We start from the raw sequence: 20,074 nt of genomic DNA on the forward strand, positions 1-20,074 counted from the left end.
CTCAGTTGGGAGGGCAACACACGCACACATGAAGCTACCTTATAGTGAACCATACCACTAGTCTATCAAGGTCACTATTGTCCGTGGCTCCTCGGGGTCTCAGGCAGAGGTCTTCCACATCATCTACTGTCTGTCCCTTTTAAACTAGAGATACTGGAAATTGAAGCCTTTTGCCTACCAAGCAGAGTGATCCCAAGGGGAAGAGGGCATGATACAGGAGCTTCCTGAGAAAGTCAGATGAACGTATGATGTTGCCTTCAACTGAACCAGACCCTTGGTCCATCAGTCTTGTCTATTTTGACTGACAGCGGCTCTCCAGGATCTCAGGTCATCACCTACAACCTGCTTCTTTTATGTGGAGATGCCAGAAATTGAAAATGGAACCTTCGGCATGCCAAGCAGATGCTCTTCCACTGAACTGTAGGTCTTCCCAATAGAGAGATACAATGTTGGATCCTACGATGCCCTACCACCCAGTCTCCAGGAATAGAGTGCATGCTTTGCGTGCAGAAGGTCCCAGGCTCAATCCTTAGCATTGCTAGTTAAAGGGATCTTGGGCAGGAATGCCTGGGGAAACACTTGTCTCTGCCTGAGTGTCTGAAGAGCTGCTGAAAGTCAGAATAGACGACCCTAAGCAGACAGCACTTACACTGCAATCCTATGGTGAGTTACTCCAGTCTAAGCCCACTGAAATCAGTGAACTGGAGGAACTGTCCATAGGATTGCACTGTTAGTATAAGACAGCTTCCTATGAACATTAAAAATCCATGCAGCCCTATTCATGCATGACTTTCTATTATATGGATCTTAATGTTTTGACTTGAGATACTTTTTAGTATCCTGTGGAATATTCAGATATTATGTCAGTTACATGTTAGATCATTTGCTGTCTCTTGAAATCACAACAACCTCCCATGAAATCTGGAGTTAAATGTGCGTTATGAAGATCCTTTACACAGCCTTACGACCGCTAAATCCAAGATGCAGCAACCATCTATGACAAACTACATATGAGGCCACATGTTTAAGCAGCCTTAAAACTTCTAAACCCCAAAGGCAAGTACTGATAAACATTCTGGAAAGAGGTCAGTTCTTTGCTTGGTCCTTTCGAAACAGAATTCCTCCAGTGAGCTAGTTGTGACCAAATCCCAGTCCACTGCTTTCAATGGAACTTTGTTCTGAAAGTCTTAAAGTTCCTCAGAGTATGGGCAAAAATACGCCCCCCCCCCGCCAATGGAAAGCAGATTGTTAAAGAGAGCAATATAGGGCCAGAGTTCCCCTGAGAATGTGCAGGGTCCACTGCTCAGAAGAATTCCATTCTTTAAAAAATCCATAAAGAATTATGATGATTATGATCATGATGATGATAATATTATACATCAGCATCTGTGGTAATTTACAGAAATCCTTTCCAAACAGACTCTAATGACCTTAGCACAAAGCAATGCATTCATTAAAATACAGAAATAAAATAAAGAATGCAAATACTACCGACCGAGACAAGTAAATAAATACATCAACTTTTTAAAAGGGGTGGGCTTTACGTTCTTCTGAAAATTGGCTGGGAGGATGAAATTCTGGCTTACTGGTAAAATAATAAGAAAGAGATCATTTCCATCAGTCCTGTAGGGGCTGGAGACTGAGGCTGCAGCAGTTTTCCATTTACTTAGAAGGGTCAATTCTTTTTTTTAAAAAACCAGTCTATGAGTCAGTCTAAGAGAATAAAACACCTTACCCTATTCCATACTTCTCGTTCTTGACCACTGATGCAATATCTGCCTATAAGAAAGCATTAATTTTTGAAGTGTATCAGTATTACAGCAACTTATTAAAAAAAAAAAACAGGGATGAAAAGTATTCGGTTTTCCCAATTTGATCCCCTTAGAAATCCTTGCAATATCTATCCACCCAACCTTTATTCAGATGGATTCCCAAATAAGGAAGCCCATGAGAGACAATTCGGGTAGGGTGGTAAGAAACCAACCTTACCTGGCAGTAGCAACCATCAGTTTCAATTTCCTGCTGTTGACATGAACTCAAAACGTCTACAGGCACACTTTTCCTGGCCTCCAAGTGGGAGAATCTTGAGGGAAAACTCACTCTGAGATATATCCAGTGAGGTAGGTCTTATATCTGGAGGTAGAAAGAAGAGACAAGAAAGCAGAAGGGGGTGGCAAGAATCGTTGGTCGTCGTTTTGCCAGAGTAATTGGTCTCTTTTCTTCTCTTTTCACCCCTCTACCTTCAAGTTTGGGAATTTCCCTCCCCCAAGACAGATTCCAGAACACACAAAAGACATGAGCAAAAATGGACTTGAAATCCTTCCCTGGTAGAAATGGTTAAACGTTCTTGAGGTGTTTCTTTACTGCTTGCAGCAAGTTTGACAGAATGCATGTGATAAAGCTTTCTTATTTTTTCCTTCTAAAGCCCTGATCTTCTTAATTGCTGGTTCCCAGGAAAGAAAAGACTTGGGGGGGGGGGGTTGCCAACAGAAGGAGAGGGCGGGTGTAATAAAGAAAGTTTCCTTTGCCAACTCAGAAATTCCTTTGCAAAGCCAGCTCTCCCTTCCACCATATTATTTATTGGGCCACTTCCCAATTAGTTCCTTAATGTTTTAAATGAGGCTGCAACTTTTTTTTAGAAGTCAAGAATGATTATTCCACTCTGTCAATGCATCACTCAGCAAATGGCTGATAACAACCTCTTCTATTTATTTACTGTATTTTCAGGTCCCATTTCCTTTGTGAAGCTGAGCACAGCATCCACAGGTCCCCCCTCTTTGTTTCCATTCTCTCAACAATTCCTGTGAGGTAGGCTAGGCTAAAAGAGAGTATCTGTGAGGCTAGTCCATATGGTTCTAATAATGTGCATTCTATAGCATGTTTTCTTTAAAAGGACTTGTGAGAAAACTGATATTAGTTAACAACAACAACCTTATGCTTATATACCGCTCTTCTGGGCAGATTAGTGCCACACTGAGAGCAGTTTACAAAGTCAGCGTTATTATTATCCCCACAAACAGATACCCTGTGAGGTAGGTGGGTGTCTGAGAGAGCTGTGAGACAGCTGTGACTGACCCAAGGTCACCCAACTGGCATCAAGCGGAGGAGTGGGGAATCAAACCCGGTTCTCCAGATTAGAGTCCTGTTGCTCTTAACCACTACAACAAACTGGCTATATGTACTGGTTTCCCACTGCTGGGGCATCAATATATTATCTATTTTTCTTGCATGCTCAGCTGTCACTGTTTTTTCCAAATTTATTTTTAAATGATATATGCCTCTATTATCTTTAATATTTATATATTTTTTACAGATACCCCTGATGAAGCATAGGAGAAACATGGTTGTCAAGTTTAATACATTATTTTTCCCCACTGCACCATTTGTTTTACCTTTTCTTGTTCTCCCTGATTTTCAGCCAACTCTGTAATCACAAGACCACATTGAACCTTCCCATATGAAAGTGGCAGTGTGAAGCAATATATATTAGAGCAGGGACAGGGGGAGATAAATGAAAAGAGGCAATACAGTAAATAGAGAGACCCTAAAATGTAAAAAAAAAAAAATCAGCGATGAGCACAGAGAAAGATAACTTCCGAATGGGGGAAAGAATTATCCCCAAACTAAGAGCCAAAAGACTGGCATCAGTCGATCTTCTGTAGGATGGGAATTTGAAATCTTTAGCATTACCTCAGAAAAGGCCCGGTCTGGATCCCCCCTTCCTTGCTTCTAAGCTTGGGGCACACACAACAAGGTCTCTGTAGAATATTTTAAAGTAGCAAGTTCTTATGGCAGAAGGAGGGAAGACTTCCAGATTTTTCATCAGCGTTGACATCATTTGCTCCTCCATTTAATTCCTGAGAATCCAAATTACGTTTTCTTCAAATTGCTGCATTCCTGATTTTTCCCTCAACTGCAGCTGAAAGGAAAAAAAAATGCTTGGATTTGCTTTTTATGAGATCATTTCAGCCATATTGTTCCAGTAAGTATCAGGGGAATGGTGAACTTTATCAAATCCGATGCATTTAAAAAAAAAATAGTTTACAAATGAATTTAAATCACATCATTAAACACATACAAATGAGTACCACCCTAAAGCAAATTACCTGTAGATATCACAAGCATTGTCCATTTCTTGATAAATTTATCCACATTTATCCAAATATTATTTCCAATAATTGTGACAAACATTATGTTTCCATGTTTTTTTCTGAACAGACCGAGGGCCAAATTACATGTTCTTGTTTTTATCGAGTTGGGCCCTGGTTCCCCAGACCCAGCGTATGTTCTTCTTTTTAAAAAGGAGAACCCAAATGGGTTCAGAACACCATCACGGGGGCGGGGGGAGATGCTCCTGTCTCTCCCCCCCCCGACCTGTTTTCCTGAGCAGAAATAGCACCGGGGGGAGTTATTTCCCCATTTCTGCTGTTTTGTGTTCCCAAATACTCCACACGGAGCAGCAAAAAATGGAAAAAATACCCCCTCACTGTTTTTGCAGGGGGAACAGTTAATGGGGAGGCAGAAGCCCTTCCTTCCCCCTTGTCTCCTTTTTAAAAGAAGCCGTTTCCTGCAATTGCCATGCGGCTGTAGAGAATATGAGTTGGGTTCTGGGAACCCAGGCTCAACTCGTTAAAAGCACGAGTGAGTAGTTTGATGAAAACCAGTGCTTTGTTTTTTTCTGGGGGGACGCTTACCCCTAAACATTTTGTGACTCTAACGGGAGAAAGTAAAAATCTTAAAATGTTGGAATTCCTGCTAAACCAACTCCAAACGTATTATGGATATTTATGTGATTTGTTAAGTTTTATGTAGCGTACGCTGGCAACAAAGATGTTTAGTTATATTTAAGTCCAGAAGCACCTTTAAGACTAACCAACTTTATTGTAGCATAAGCTTTCAAGAATCACAGTTCTCTTCGTCAGATGCACGGAGGGGAAGAAGAAACTGGTCAGATATATAGGTGGAGAGGGGAGGGCGGAGTAGATGCAAACAGTAGCTTCTGATATGGAGATCAGTTTGCTTCTGTTAAGGAAGTCAGTTAATGAAGTCAGTTGGAATTCATATGTAAATTTGACTCAGTCAAGCTGGGATTGAATAGAGACTATGAATGGTTATCTGGGAGCGACCACGGAAAAGATCCTTGTCTGCACCCTTGCCAATCTTAGTGGTTTCGTTAACAGGGAATCAGCAGATAATCTTAGCTGATAAACTGGTTCACAGAGGTGGAGGCACTTCCCCCTGAGTCCTTCTTGATCCCACACTCAGCAGGAGGGGCTGTGGCTCAGTGGAAGAGCCTTTGCTTTGCTTGCAGAAGGTCCCAGGTTCAGTCCCCAGCATCTCCAGTTAAAAAGGACAGTAGGTGACGTGTAAGACCTCTGCTTGAGACCCCGGAGAGCTGCTGCCAGTCCGAGTAGACAATACTGAAATTCATGAACCAATAGTCTGATTCAGTATAAGGTAGCTTCATTAGTGTGTTCAAATATTCTACACACTTCTGCAGTATTTGGATCATCTAGGTTTGCATGTCTAATCTATCTGTCTGTCTGTCTGTCTGTCTGTCTGTCTGTCTGTCTGTCTGTCTGTCTGTCTATCTATCTATCTATCTATCTATCTATCTATCTATCTATCTATCTATCTATCTATCTATCTATCTATCTATTTTAGATTTTTATTCCGCCCTCCCAACATTTCCAGCAGGCTCAGGGCGGACATGCTTTGAAACGTTCAGGGGGCGAAAACAGTATGGTTTGCGTGAGTTATGACTAGCCTCAGCATGCGAAGGAAGCATGTGCATGTTGCCTGCAGACATCATAAAATTCCAGCCGCATTAGCTCAAAGGAATAGACAAACAGTTAAGAAATGGCTAATCATTGGTAGTGAATCTAGTTGGGCTCTGAAGTTGGCTTCCCGCCAGCCAAAGCATTGCTGCCATTTTAGCTGCCGTAGCAACATACCTTTTGTGGACAAAGAAGAATCAAATGGGATGGAAGAAAACAGTAATGCCTCCCTCTTAATTATAGAAGTAGAACCTCACCTGTTTAGTAGAATGAGCATTGCTGTAAATAATTTTTGTTTGTTTGTTTATGTCATTTATAGTCCGCCTTTCTCATTGAGACTCAAGGCGGATTACGTAGTGTGAAATCAGTACAATCAGTAGCAAGGACAAGGGCAGGCATTTCCATAGAGTGTCAAAGAACATTTCCATAAACAATGTCATAGGGTAAATGAATATAAGTTTACAAAGACATAGCATTAGCAAGGATCCACTATGGGGTTGGAGAATTGCTGAAACAGAACATAATCAGTTTGAGGTCTGACATTAAACAACATAAAGCACAGGTAGTATATAGGAGCACATATTTAAAGCAACAGATAATATGTAAGGCAACATAATGGTGAAGTCTATGGTTCCTAACTCATTAGCAAAACATCTGAGACCCCTTCCCTACAATACTGCCTTTCTAGCTGAGAAAAAAAGCCTTTTTGAATAATTCGGTTTTGCATTGTTTGCAGAAAGCCAGGAGTATAGGGGCTCTCCTGACCTCCTCAGGCAGGCCATTCCACAGGGTAGGGGCCACCACAGAGAAAGCCTGTGTACGAGCTGCTGTTGATTTCACCCATGTGCAGGCTGGCACCTGCAAGAGATGCTGTTCAGATGAGCAAAGCTGCCATGAAGGGACATAGGGAGGAAGGTGGTCCTGTAGGTATGTTGGGCCAAGGCCTTGAAGAGCTTTGTGTGTAATAACCAATACCTTGAACTGAGCACGGTAACTGACAGGTAGCCACTGGAGTGACTGTAGGATGGGAGTGATGCTCATACTCCTGCTTGTTCCTGCTAGCAGTCAAGCTGCAGCATTTTGCACCAATTAGAGCCTCCTAGTTAACTTAGATGGGAGACCAATGTATAATGCATTACAACAGTCAAGTTTTGAGGTTACCATAGCATGGATCCAGGTGGCCAGGTCAGCCGTGTCGAGGTAAGAAGCCATCTTCCAGGCTAGAGTGAGATTGTAGTAAGCATTTTTTGCAGCTGCCTTAACTTGTTTTTCTAGTAGTAGTGCTGGATCCAGTATAACTCCTAGGCTCTTAACTGAGTCTGCCAGGGTCAAACGAACTCTATTGAGAGTGGGGAGTACAATAAGCACTTATTGAGTTTAAGATGATCCGCATGCTAGAATTGTTCAATCAACCTTTTTATCCTGCCCTTCCTCTGAGGAGCTCACAGGATCATACAACGTTCTGTAGATCCTCATAACAACCTTGTAAGTTGTATTCAACTAGGAAAGAATGACTGGACCATGAAGTTTCGTGACTGAGGGGATGCGAACCCAGTCCTCATAATCTTGAGTCCAATATTAGAGTGTCAGACAGCAGGAACCTAAGTTAAAAAGACAAGAAGCAAAAAGAGAGAAGAAAAATGGATAACGGGGCTCTAGGAAGGCCCGGTTGAGGTTGCAGGCAGGTAATTGCTCTGAAAATATCAAATACTACAGAAGTCCCCTTTGAAAATGGAATATAACCCACATTAATGTTAAATTAGAGCACATCCATCGTTGTGATGGAGGAAGGATTGTATATTGCAAGAACCCCAAGAGACAGGGGGTGGGGTTATAACTGTTTGGGGGCTCCTTGTCACTGATGGCCAGGCAAGTAGAGTAAGGCAAGTTTTGGTGTTACTGTAACAAGGTCTTAAGAAGAGCGGTTTCTTTTTCTCCATACGAGTGAATGTATTTGTATGGGAAGATGTAAAGGGGTACACTTTGGGGGCCACTTTGAAATATGGCTAACCCCGACCCTTGTGAACCTCAGCGATCTTGGCCACTGATAATCCAAGCTATTTTTATCTGAAATAAAATCCCGCCCTCAAGTCATAGCTGACTTATCTCGACCCTTGGTGGGGTTTTCATGGCAAGAGACTAACAGAGACAGTTTGCCATTGCCTGACTCAGGAACCCTGGTCTTCGTTGGAGGTCTCCCATTCAATTACTAACCAAGGCCAACTAAAGTGTGACAAGATCAGGCTCTCCTGGGCTATCCAGGTCAGGGCTCCTATTTGCCCAGTCTCTTTTCCACACAAAGCAATTCCTTGGGCATGTGGTATGTTGAAAAAGAATGTTGAGAACTGTTCTTTATAAAGTGATAGTGGCTCTCTCCAGCTATCCATAACCTTTGTGCAGCTGGCCTGTCCCTTCTTGCTATAGGCCACTGAGCCCCCCCCCCCCAATTTCACCCCTCGGGTTCATATTGGTTAACTCTTCTGGTTGGAATTCCAATAATGCCATGAATTCAGCAGGGTAAGCCTCTCAGCCCCAGTTCTCCAGATGTATTGTTAGGATAATGATAACTCTGACTTTGTTCACTGCTCTGAGTGGAGCACTGATCTAGAAGAGTGCTACATAAGCACACTATTAACATTAGCATTCAGCAGACCCTCAAGTATAGGGGGCAAAGAGGTGTTGTTTCTAGTGCATCAGACTAGGATGTGGGAGTGGTGGTGGTGGAGGGTACTGTCAAGTCATAGCTGACTTATGGCGACCCCTTGGGGTTTTCAAGGAAAGAGACTAACAGAGGTGGTATACCATTGCCTGCCTCTGCAACCCTGGTCTTTGTTGGAGGTCTCCCAAGGCCAACTCTGCTTAGTTTCTGAGATCTGATGAGATCCAAGTTGCCTCAGCTATTTGGGTCAGGGCAGGATGTGGGAGACCCAATTTCAAATCCCCACTCAACCATGGAAGCTTGCTGGGTGACCATGGACCAGTCACTGTCTCTCATCTTAACCCACCTCTCTGTATTATCATTGTAAGGATATCATGGAAGAGGGGAGACTGGTGATGTAAGGGTCCCCATGAAGAAATAAGCAGGGTATAAAAAATAAAGGGGTGGAATCTTCAGTGAAGAAGGAAATCAGCAAAATCACTGCCCCCACTTCTGCAAACAGAAATACTGTTTCATAGCAGAAATGACATAAGAACATAAGAGAAGCCATGTTGGATCAGGCCAATGGCCCATCCAGTCCAACACTGTGTCACACAGTGGCCAAAAAACCCAGGTGCTATCAGGAGGTCTGCCAGTGGGGAAGGGACAGTAGAAGCCCTCCCACTGATTGCCCCCCCAACCACCAAGAATACAGAGCATCACTGCCCTAGACAGAGAGTTCCATCGATACCTTGCAGCTAACAGCCACTGAGGGACCTCTGCTCCATATGTTTATCCAATCCTGCTTTGAAACTGTCTATGCTTGAAGCTGCCACCACCTCCTGTGGCAGTAAATTCCATATGTTAATCACCCTTTGGGTGAAGAAGTACTTCCTTTTGTCCGTTCTAACCCGACTGCTCAGCAATTTCATTGAGTGCCCACGAGTTCTTGTATTGTGAGAAAGGGAGAAAAATACTTCTTTCTCTACCTTCTCTACATGGCTAGACACATGCCAATATTAGCGTTACCTTATATAAATACTTGAGTTTATTTATATATTTCATTATCCTGAGCATGAGTATTCATTGGTGACACTTTTTTATGACAGTATTTTAAAAAATCCTCTGCAACCCACAACTCCACCCTTCCTACTATCATATGGTGTGGCTCATCCTAAAACTGAACAATTTGTGAAATGAAGAAGGGGCTTTAAAATCCAGACTACAAAGCAAACAAGCTGAGCTCCTACTGCCAAATTAAAGACTTGGCAATTTAACCAATGCATGCATGTGGAGCAGCCCTCTGTCACAAAATCCTAGGGCAAAATTGCATTAAAGTTGGGTGGCTTTGGTTTCAAACAGTTGCTTCCCCAGTTCCTTTGTGTTTGCTGGGAGCAACTGGGAGACAGACCACCCCTATTTCCAACTCAAAGAGGCAGCTAAGTCAATTACTTAGTGAACTGCTCGTTTTTTGTGTTTGGCAACCCTAAGAGTAATCCCACCGGACAATGTTTTCTATATGGTTAATGGCAAAGCATTTGAGCACCCAAGGCTTTCACGGTCTCAAATACCAAACTCACAGAGACAGACTTGAACGAACCCCCCAAACAGAAGAAAATTGCGGTGGTGGAAATTGTGCAGTGGATTCTCTGGGGCAGACTTTCGCAAACATTCTGTCTTCTTTATTAAGCTCCTCAATAAAAACCAGGCACTCTTTTTTGTTTTGAAAAGGAACCTGAGAAGGCCTTAAAGGCAGAGCTTACCCAGCTTCTCCCAAGTGGCCTTACATGGTCTTTGCAAGAAACCACATGATGTGCAAAGAGTGATTATGCCACAAGAACATCTTCATCTGTGATTATTACAAGCAGGGCTTTTTTCTGGGAAAAGAGGTGGTGGAACTCAGTGGTGGAACTCAGGACCACACAATGATGTCACTTTGGGTCAGCTGGAACAAGAGGGGAGTTTTTTAAAGTTTAAGTCGCCCTTGGCAAAAATGGTCACATGGCCGGCGCAGAGGGCGATTTAAACTCCCCTCTGTCTGGAGATCAGGGGGCGGGGCCACCAGCCATGTGACCATTTTCAAGAGGTGCCGGAACTCCGTTCCACCTCGTTCCTGCTGAAAAAAAGCCCTGATTACAAGTCTAAAAAGTAACTACAACAAAATACCCTGGAAAATTAAATTGCTCCTTTGACATTTAATCATTACGGCCAAGAGCCCGTTTTTGAACCGGGCCGTGAATCTTACTATGCCATCTCCAGTTACATCACTTTGCCCTCTCCCTGCACGAAACCTCAAATAGGACCCCGAATAGTGTGCCGTCCATCATCTCCCTTTCTTGAAGCGAACCTAAGAGTGCAATCCACACAGATTGCACACAAGACATCTTACATAGGGATGCTCAAGTGACTTGCTTTTTGTGTGGTCTTATATTCAAGTGTACCCTCTCTCCAGCAGTGCGTGGGTATCCACAATGGGAGAACAAATGTTAGATCTTCCACTTGAACATCCCTGTGTAAGATGTCTTGTGCAGAGAGATTCTAAATGGTATTAAGACATGGGTTTCCATGTTAGCAGGGGAAGCTTATTCATGAGCGGTCCTTAATATTATCTGAATAGGCTTCCTCACCAAGGTGGTCCATCTCTTCTTACAAGATTGTTTTCAAGACCCTTCGTGCTATAAGGACAGGATGTGAAACAAGTAACGAACTGTCAAAAGACAGCTCCCACTTGTTGGAGTATTGAAGTATGCTTCATGATCCAGTGACTAAGACTGCATTTTGTATTATATTCGGTAGCTTTCCTCTTGCCAACTTGATACAGGGAGGTATTGGCTTTTCAATCCAGTTTGTGCATCTGACCAAGCAGGCTCATCCTACAGTCATCATCTAAATGGTCAGAATGCTTCTGTTTATAATGGGGGCGGGGGGAGGTCTTCATACCTTTAAAAAGGCTTTGAAACATTGGGTTGGTAAAAGCTGCTATCTTCAGGTAACATAGATGGTTATTGCCATCAGAACCAGGCAGTATCAGTCTGCTGCTCAAAAACAGTTCAGGATCCAGCTGCAATGGGATATTTATTTAATAAAACATTTATACCACACCTTTCCACATGGTTATAAACTCATCAACATTTGAACATATCGTATATGGAAGGCGATTCCGTATGGACTTATTTTTAGATATTTGGAAATCTGTTTTGCACTAATAAAATAATAAAAAAATATTTTTTTTAAAAAAATTCTCCAGTTAGCATTGCAGAATGGATAGAAAAAGTTAAAGACATATTTTTGATGTTAAGACTTACAATTTTGCAATGAGGTGGAAATATTTGAAACTTGATGTAAAAACTTTCTTAATAATGTAGAGAGACGTAGAAATTCATAATTATGTGAATATGTCTATTGTTCTATGTATTGTCGAAGGCTTTCACGGCCGGAGAACGATGGTTGTTGTGGGTTTTCCGGGCTGTATTGCCGTGGTCTTGGCATTGTAGTTCCTGACGTTTCGCCAGCAGCTGTGGCTGGCATCTTCAGAGGTGTAGCACCAAAAGACAGAGATGTCTTTTGGTGCTACACCTCTCTGTCTTTTGGTGCTACACCTCTGAAGATGCCAGCCACAGCTGCTGGCGAAACGTCAGGAACTACAATGCCAAGACCACGGCAATACAGCCCGGAAAACCCACAACAACCATTGTCTATTGTTCTGTTGGGTATAATTTGAAATTTCATTTATTAAATAAATAATGCAAAAAAATAATTCCAGTTAAAACCAAAATAAAATATCTAAATCCCTTTCTGTATTCAGTACATCATGACGAATCAACGCTACGGCAGAGCAACCAAAGCATTCTTGCTGGGGAAAAAGCCCACTGCCTAGACACAATGCCCCTTTGCATCTGGGTGCCTTCATCAAGTTTCAATCTCATCCCCTGCTGCTGAAATGAGCCCAGAAAGCAGCTCTTTGGTGAGCTGGGAAATCATGTTCTGATTTATTGTCGAAGGCTTTAATGGCTGGAGAACGATGGTTGTTGTGGATTTTCCGGGCTGTATAGCCGTGGTCTTGGCATTGTAGTTCCTGACATTTTGCCAGCAGCTGTGACTGGCATCTTCAGAGGTGTAGCACCAAAAGACAGAGATCTCTCAGTGTCACAGTGTGGAAAAGATGTAGGTCATTTGTATCTACTCAGGAGGGGTGGGGTTGAGCTGAGTCATCCTGTAAGAGTTTCCCAGGGTGTGGAATGCTAATGGAGGGAGGCTTCACTGTATCCTGAGGAGGTTCTTTTGCATATGGATTTTTCTGATTTTTCTGTTTACTAGAGGGCTGCTCCTGTAATTCTGTGCACACACATGCAGGTGGAGCATGGAAGTACATGCAGATTAGTGGAGGAACATATTGTCAAAGCGGGTGCTGACAACATGGCATTTGTGTCCCTCCTGTTTTAGCCGAGCCAAAATCCTACCCTCTCCTCTGCTCATTAGGAGGCCACTAGGAAGGATGGATTAAAGAATCCGGAAGTCATCCAACATGGTGTTCTTTCTGGAGGACAGATTGATGAAAATGTATGCCTCGTCTGAGATACAGAAACAGAAGACCTCATCAAAATATACCCATGAAATCCTGGACCAGTCATGGAACCCTGGCACCCTGAGGGAATGCATATGCCCACATGTATTTTTAATGGCTCCCTCTATTTCAGGAGTACTCAATTTTTTGAGCCTGTGGGCACATTTGGAGTTCTGACACAGTATGGTGGGTGTAACCACAAAATGGCTGCCGTAGGAGACAGAGCCAGACACAAAATGGCTGCTACAGCTTGCCTCCAGTCACACAGTGAAGATCCTTGCACTGCAGAAGCAGCTTCTGCTAAAGCAACATTTTTCAAAATCTGCAGAGCCAATCAAATCTCCAATGGCCAATCAGGAGCCATGCTTGGCAAAGACCCCACCAACTTTCTAAAAACAGTTGGCTGGCACCTGGGAAGGTGTAGTGAGCACAATGGTCCCCATGGGCACTATGTTGGGTAACCTTGCCCTACTTGATCCTTACGAGAAGCTTGTGAGACAGATTAGGCTGAGGGGGAGTGGTCAGGACAAGATCACCTAATGATCTTCAACGCAAAGTGAGCGTTTAAACTCAGGTCTTCTAGGTCCTAGCCCAACCAGAACTCTACTTTTAGGCAAACCTCAGCCCCCTCAAGTGCACTGTGGGGCTAAGAATACCTACCCTACAGGACTGCTGTAAGGATTGCCACATGATTATCTACATAATAGAGCCAGTTTGGGGTAGTGGTTAAGACCACAGGATTCTAATCTGGAGAGCCGTGTTTGATCCCCCACTCCTCCACTTGAAACCAGCTGGGTGACCTTGGGTCAGTCACAGCTTCTAGGAGTTCTCTCAGCCCCACCCACCTCACAGGGTGATTGTTGTGGGGATAATAACATACTTTTTAAACCGCTCTGAGTGGGTGTTAAGTTGTCCTGAAGGGTGGGATATACATCAAATGTTATTATGTTGTTATTATTATTACTACTACGTCAGGGTCCCCAGCCTTCTTGAGCTTATGGGGATTTTGAGAATGGGGACTGGACCTCACCACAAAATGGCTGCCATGGGAGATAGGGACCAACCACCAAATGTTAGGATCTTCCAAGCCAAGCTGTTTCTAAATGGGAGCTCCCTGCAGACACGAAGAGGCAAGCCATGACTGATTCTTTGCTTTGGGGAAGAGAAGTTTTGTCAAAAAATCAAAGTGGGGCCAGGAAACCCCTCAGTGGACACTGCACTCTGGATCACTAATCTAAGTGTGGCACTTTGAGCATCTGAAGCGGTATACAAATGTAAAATCATTATGTTATGAATATATGTTTGCAAATGTGGATTTTAATTCCTTCCCCCACCCCCTGGTAGCATTAGAGCCAGCCCCAAGAAACAAAGAAGAATGACCCACCACCAGCATCATACCACAGAATTATATTTATGTTTTTCTTCACATTGCAACATCCACATTGTTCATTTTGTGACAAGTTATCTCTAATCATTCTGAATACATATTTTCTATTATACATTATACCGAGAGGCACTTCCAGTAATTCTGGCAAAAAGGAGCTTTAGTATAGTGTCTAACTTACAAAACAGTAAAAATAAATAATGTTTATCTAAAAGATTTCTCTTTGTTTTTTTTTAATTCCCTGTACAGAATCTATTTTGTACAAAACATTTATCAGCCGTTAACTAAAATCACTTAACAAATACTCGTGAAGGGAATATATTAAGTATTGCTACATGTCTTAAGTGCAAGGTTATCAGTGAAAAGGAAAAACAAAACTATTGTCGTTCCATGAAAGATCACCCCCTACAAGGCCTTGTTCTTGGAAGTGTGGGTGTGTTTTAAAAAAGATTGGTTACAACAATATGGACAATATATAAATATAAATTAATGCATGTAGTACTTAGTGAAAAAGAACACCGTGTTAGAAATGAACATGTAGAATACTGATGGGGCTGGCATTTTTCCTCTTTGCTACTTTGGTTGGCAGTTTTCTCGGGGCATGAGTCAGACAATATTAAGCATTTTCAAATCCCATTCAGTTTCATTGAGAAAATCTGAGTGTGAAACATCATTTGTCTTCAAAGCCAGGCCAATGCTTTTCTCCTGTCCCCCTTCCAAAGATCCAAAAACTGTATTGCGGGTTTTGAACCCATGTTGGGGGAGTTCCAGCCAAAAAAAAAGGAGAGAGGTGGAGCGGCGGGGAAGCTGCAGGAAAGAAGAGTGATAAATGCTTTCCTCCCACATATTACTTCTTCACAGGAAACTAACTGTACCCTTCTGGCCATACTTTGCCTTGAAAAAGTGGAAACCATGCCCTGAAGACCCCGTGTCCTTAAATGCCTGCCTGGTATCACCACTGAAAACCACTGGGATTGAGAAATGCTTTATCTCTGTCTGGATCATGCCCTGTTTTTTTTTTTAAACTTAAAATATTGCTTTAGAGGAAATCCTCAAGATAACACATTGTAAAGTTTGCAAAGAGAACCTTAATTTTTTTAAAAAAACATGTCAAGGGAAACATTTAGGAGGGAGACCTTTGAAAAAGGACAGCAATGACTCGTTGAAAATTCTGGTTAGAAAAGAGCTCAGGTGCCCTCAATAGGCACAACCATATCAGAGAGACATTCTGCACCTCACAATGAGTGAAGAATCGAACTGGAAATACGATGAAATCCCTCTAAGAGCTTCAACTGTCTAAGGTGTGGATTTCATGCTTATTCTGGAATGCCGGAATGGGCTTCAAGTCTTGCGATGATCAAGTATGTATTTGTGTTCTGAAGGGTTGACCAAGGAATCGTATATAACCTTGGCAGATTGGTTGATCCTGATTGGACATAAGTACAGAATGTATTTTTAATGTGACAATGTGCAGGTACATGCTTGTCTTGAACACAAACGTTAAGTATCATCTGATGTGGACATTACACACATTGAACACAAGCAATGGGGAACCATGCATATAAATAGCATGCGTGTGACGAAACAGTAAGATAGTAGAGATCAGTAATGGGCGGCCGTTAGGCCAACTCTAGCCCCCTGAGTAGTATCTGGGCTTCCTGGTTGCCAGTCCCCTTCTAGTGTGGAACTTTGCTCCTCCCATCTCCGAAGCATGGCTTTCTGATACCAGTTGATTATCAAAGCTAAGCAGGGGGGGAAATGATCCTTTTGGGATTGACTATTGGTCAGCTGAAGCCCAAGACAGAGATTTGCTTTTCAGTACATAGGTCACAATTCTTCAGCCAATTACACTCGGACAGCCTGATCCAATGAACTGCTCGTGCACAGAACAACTGCAATACACATACTGTGGAGGGGGGGAGCAACCCATGCAACTTTTGTGTGCACCAGTTAGTTAGGGTCATCAAAATGAGCAGAGAGATTCTTGCATCCAGAGCTCCTTGCACGGAGCATCGGGTGGGGAGGGGGAGCTGAAAGTGCCCTGATCCTTAACTGTGTTAGCAAGCACTCAATTTTCATATGTTCAATGTCAACGGCACGTAAAATAGACAGCAAATGGAAACTAATGTTTTCAAAGTCCTGCAAACGTCCTCAATGTCTCTAATGAGGTACAGACATGGAGAAAGAAATTATTCTTGTTACTAACAACCTCATTCAAAATTCTGAATGTCTTCTCAGTTTTTGCTTCCAACTGGAACAATGCATGGAAATCAAACAAAAGAACGCTGCAGAAAAATGCTGGTTTTATCTATAATTTAAGGGCTCAAGATGAGAGTGGTGGAAGAAACTACTGGCCTGTATCCCACCACTCTGTTTAGCAAAGTCTGGAGCTTTCCTTTAGCATGAGGAACCTTCCCCCACCTTCAGTGGCCACTGCGGGAAGAGTCAATTGAGCGAGAGAAAGGCTCCTTAAAAAGGAGGCTATGTTGGGAAAAGTTGTAGGATACAGGCCACCCTGCTTCTCACACTAGCCATGTTTACATGTTACAGTGAACACATATGCAACCTGCATGTACATGTGTACGTGTTTGTAAGATCCAACATCCATTCACTTTACAAATGAAACCCAGGGCCAGAATAAAAAGTAGGGTTTAAATCTCTTAATTGCACATGTGTTGAAAAACACATGACAATTACTCAATGCATGTGTGAAGAAAAATCAAGGGTGCATTGTGCACTGAAGGACTGCTCGCAAGTTACAGTGAATATACATACTAATCCATGTCCAACTATCTCACCGTTATCCGGGTACTGGCCCCTACTTTCATTTGTAAAGTGGACACACATCGGTGCTTCCTTACAAACAGATGTATGCATGTACAAGCAGGATGTGTGTGCATTGCCTGTAACATGAGCAGGCCTACGATGCATATGCAGAGAGATAATTTTCTTACCTTCTTACCATGGGTCTGTTAATTAAGCAAAATAAAGGCCAAGCGACAAGTGTCGCCTGTCGCTTTGCCCTAATTCTACTACTTTTTGCACCCACATAAAAGCAGGGAAGCTTAGGACACATGGTTAAATTTAGGGTGATAAGGAAGACTGGGCCGAAGAACACAGCTTGAAGGCCACTCGCTTCAAAGTAATGCTAAGAAGGAGGTAAGAACAAACAGTTCTAGTCTGAGATACTTCTCCAACTACTCCTGCCTCCCAAATCTCCCGTAACCTGCCAGAATTCAATACAGTCAGCTTCTACTCTGCCTGTCCACCGAAGAACAAGATGCAACCGACATTTTTGTACTGACATGGATTGATCTCCCATACCGATCCATTGTCTGGAACGTCAACATCTGATGCATGACCTACAGTCCCATGTTGGGCAGATTTCTCAGCCATGTGAAAATTAACTGTTCAGTTTAGCTCGATTTAAGAACATGGGGAAAATCCTGCTGGATCCGACCTGAGGACCATTTAGTCCGAAACTGCATTTCTGTGAACAGCCAGGTGCCTCTGGGAAGCACAAAGGAAGGGGCACCAAGGCAGAAGCCTCCTCCCTTTATTCACCCTGGTACTGCATATTTAGTGATATACTATCTCTGGACAAAGAGGTTTAACAATGAGTCCATCTACACAAAACATCTTACATGAGTAGGATCAAGTGGAAGATCTTACACTTATTCTTCCACTGTGGATACACATGCACTGCTAGAGAAAGAGAGAGAGAGAACACTTGAATATAAGATCACATGGAAAGTAAGTCACTTGAGCGTCCCCATGTAAGATGTCTTGTGTAGAGAGACTCAATGACTGCAGCCGCAGCCACTGATAGACATATCATTCACAAACTTCTCGAACTTAAAAAAACAAAACAACTTAAAAAAACAAGCTAGTGGCCATCATGCCACTCTATCGGAGTGATTTCCTCAAATTAATAATGTGTTATGTGCAATGCTGTTTCCTTTTGGCTGTCCTGGATCTCCTGTTGGTAAATTGCTCTATATTAGGATGGGGGGCCACCCACAGAGGGACTCGCTTCAAAGTAATGCTAAGAAGGAGGTAAGAACAAACAGTTCTAGTCTGAGATACTTCTCCAACTACTCCTGCCTCCCAAATCTCCCGTAACCTGCCAGAATTCAATAAGTCAGCTTCTACTCTGCCTGTCCACCGAAGAACAAGAGCGAGAGATTTAACTGTATTTATCAACGTGTGTAGTATACCTAAAGAAGTAACTGAAACATGAAACTGGCCCTTCTCACGGAGCTGGAGTGTTCGGGTTAATCTGTTTCAGCATTTAGGAGGCTGCCTTTTCTTAAAGGGAGGGTCTTTTTAAGAAATTTACAGAGCAAAATTTTTTCCACATAACAAACCTGTAGAGATCCTTTCAAAGGCCCCGTTTTGTTACTACATTGAGGGACACTTGACTACAAAGCTCAAAATTAGAGAGGAAAGATGAGAGTTGGTGAGGAAACATGAGGCTGGGGGAGGGGGAAATAATTTGGAACATTTCCCCCGACCACCCACCCATTCCACTCTCCCCCTCCAGGATTCTATAATCTCAGAAGCATTAAGAGGTCAATTTCCCCACAACCTTCACTTTTTCTTTTTTTAACCACCTCTCAACTGCTCTTGATGTTCTATGCCTCCTGGGCACGCTCAGGCCTCATCGACACATTTTGAACAGATTTCGCCCCTTTCTTTTGATCAGTGTACAAACCTGTATTTTTCTGCATCGCCTGAAACCCTCGCCTTGTCTGTGGATGGCCTGGTTTGGATGTTTTTGGCACGAGCCCTCCAATTTACTATTAGACATAGTGGTAAGGATGAGAGCAAAAGAATACATTACGCAGAATGGACCGTGCCACTTCAGATTGTGAGTGTTTGTGTGTGTGTGTGTTAAAAAAGCCTCTCTGTGCTCATAGTAAATTATAACATCCTAAGCAGAGTTAAACCCTTCTAAGTTCACTGAGTTCAATTGGCTTAGAAGGGTGTAACTCTGTTTAGGATTGCTCTGTTAGTGTCTCTCCCCTAGTGCTAGTTTATAGCACACAGTTTTAAAATGAACATGTACAGAGGGGACATTACAAACGAACCCTCACCTGCTCTCTGAAGTGGTACACTCCAAGAATTCTACATTCTCATCTTGTGTAATACGTTAATCAGCTCATGGAACGACCAGTAAACTTTGCTTTCAAGTTCCTAGGTGTTAAATGTCTTAGAGGAGGGCTGGATGATTAGATGACCCTGCTATCAATGTTTCCTTGTATCTGCCGTTTCATTTAGTTCCTTCTATCCCAGCTCAAGTTTCTTTAGCAATGCTCAGTTGTGTGTGCGGGAGGAGGACACAGGTTCTTCTCTCCCTTATTGTTCAGAGTCATAATTTTGTTCTCCTTTAAGAGATTACTTCGTCATTAGTAACAAAGGAAGTAATGAAATTACTTCTTTAGGGGATTACTTCATTTGTAACTAAGCAATACTCCAATTTGGCGTCCAAAGTTGATCTAGAACTTCACTAAACGGTGAATGCAGGCTTACATTCTAGGAATGGTGGAAGGCATCTCAAAACACGGACTCTGCTCTGAAGAGAGCAAAATTCGGACTTTTCTATTGTTTGCCAACACCCAGCCACCCAAGCTTAAAATCTCATCAGCTTCACGGATAATTACATTGGGGCCTCATTGCCAGCTGGGGGACACCCAAGTTTTCAAGTAACC

The sequence above is a fragment of the Eublepharis macularius genome, chromosome 9, assembly GCF_028583425.1.
Source record: "Eublepharis macularius isolate TG4126 chromosome 9, MPM_Emac_v1.0, whole genome shotgun sequence".
NCBI classification, from domain to species: domain Eukaryota; kingdom Metazoa; phylum Chordata; class Lepidosauria; order Squamata; family Eublepharidae; genus Eublepharis; species Eublepharis macularius.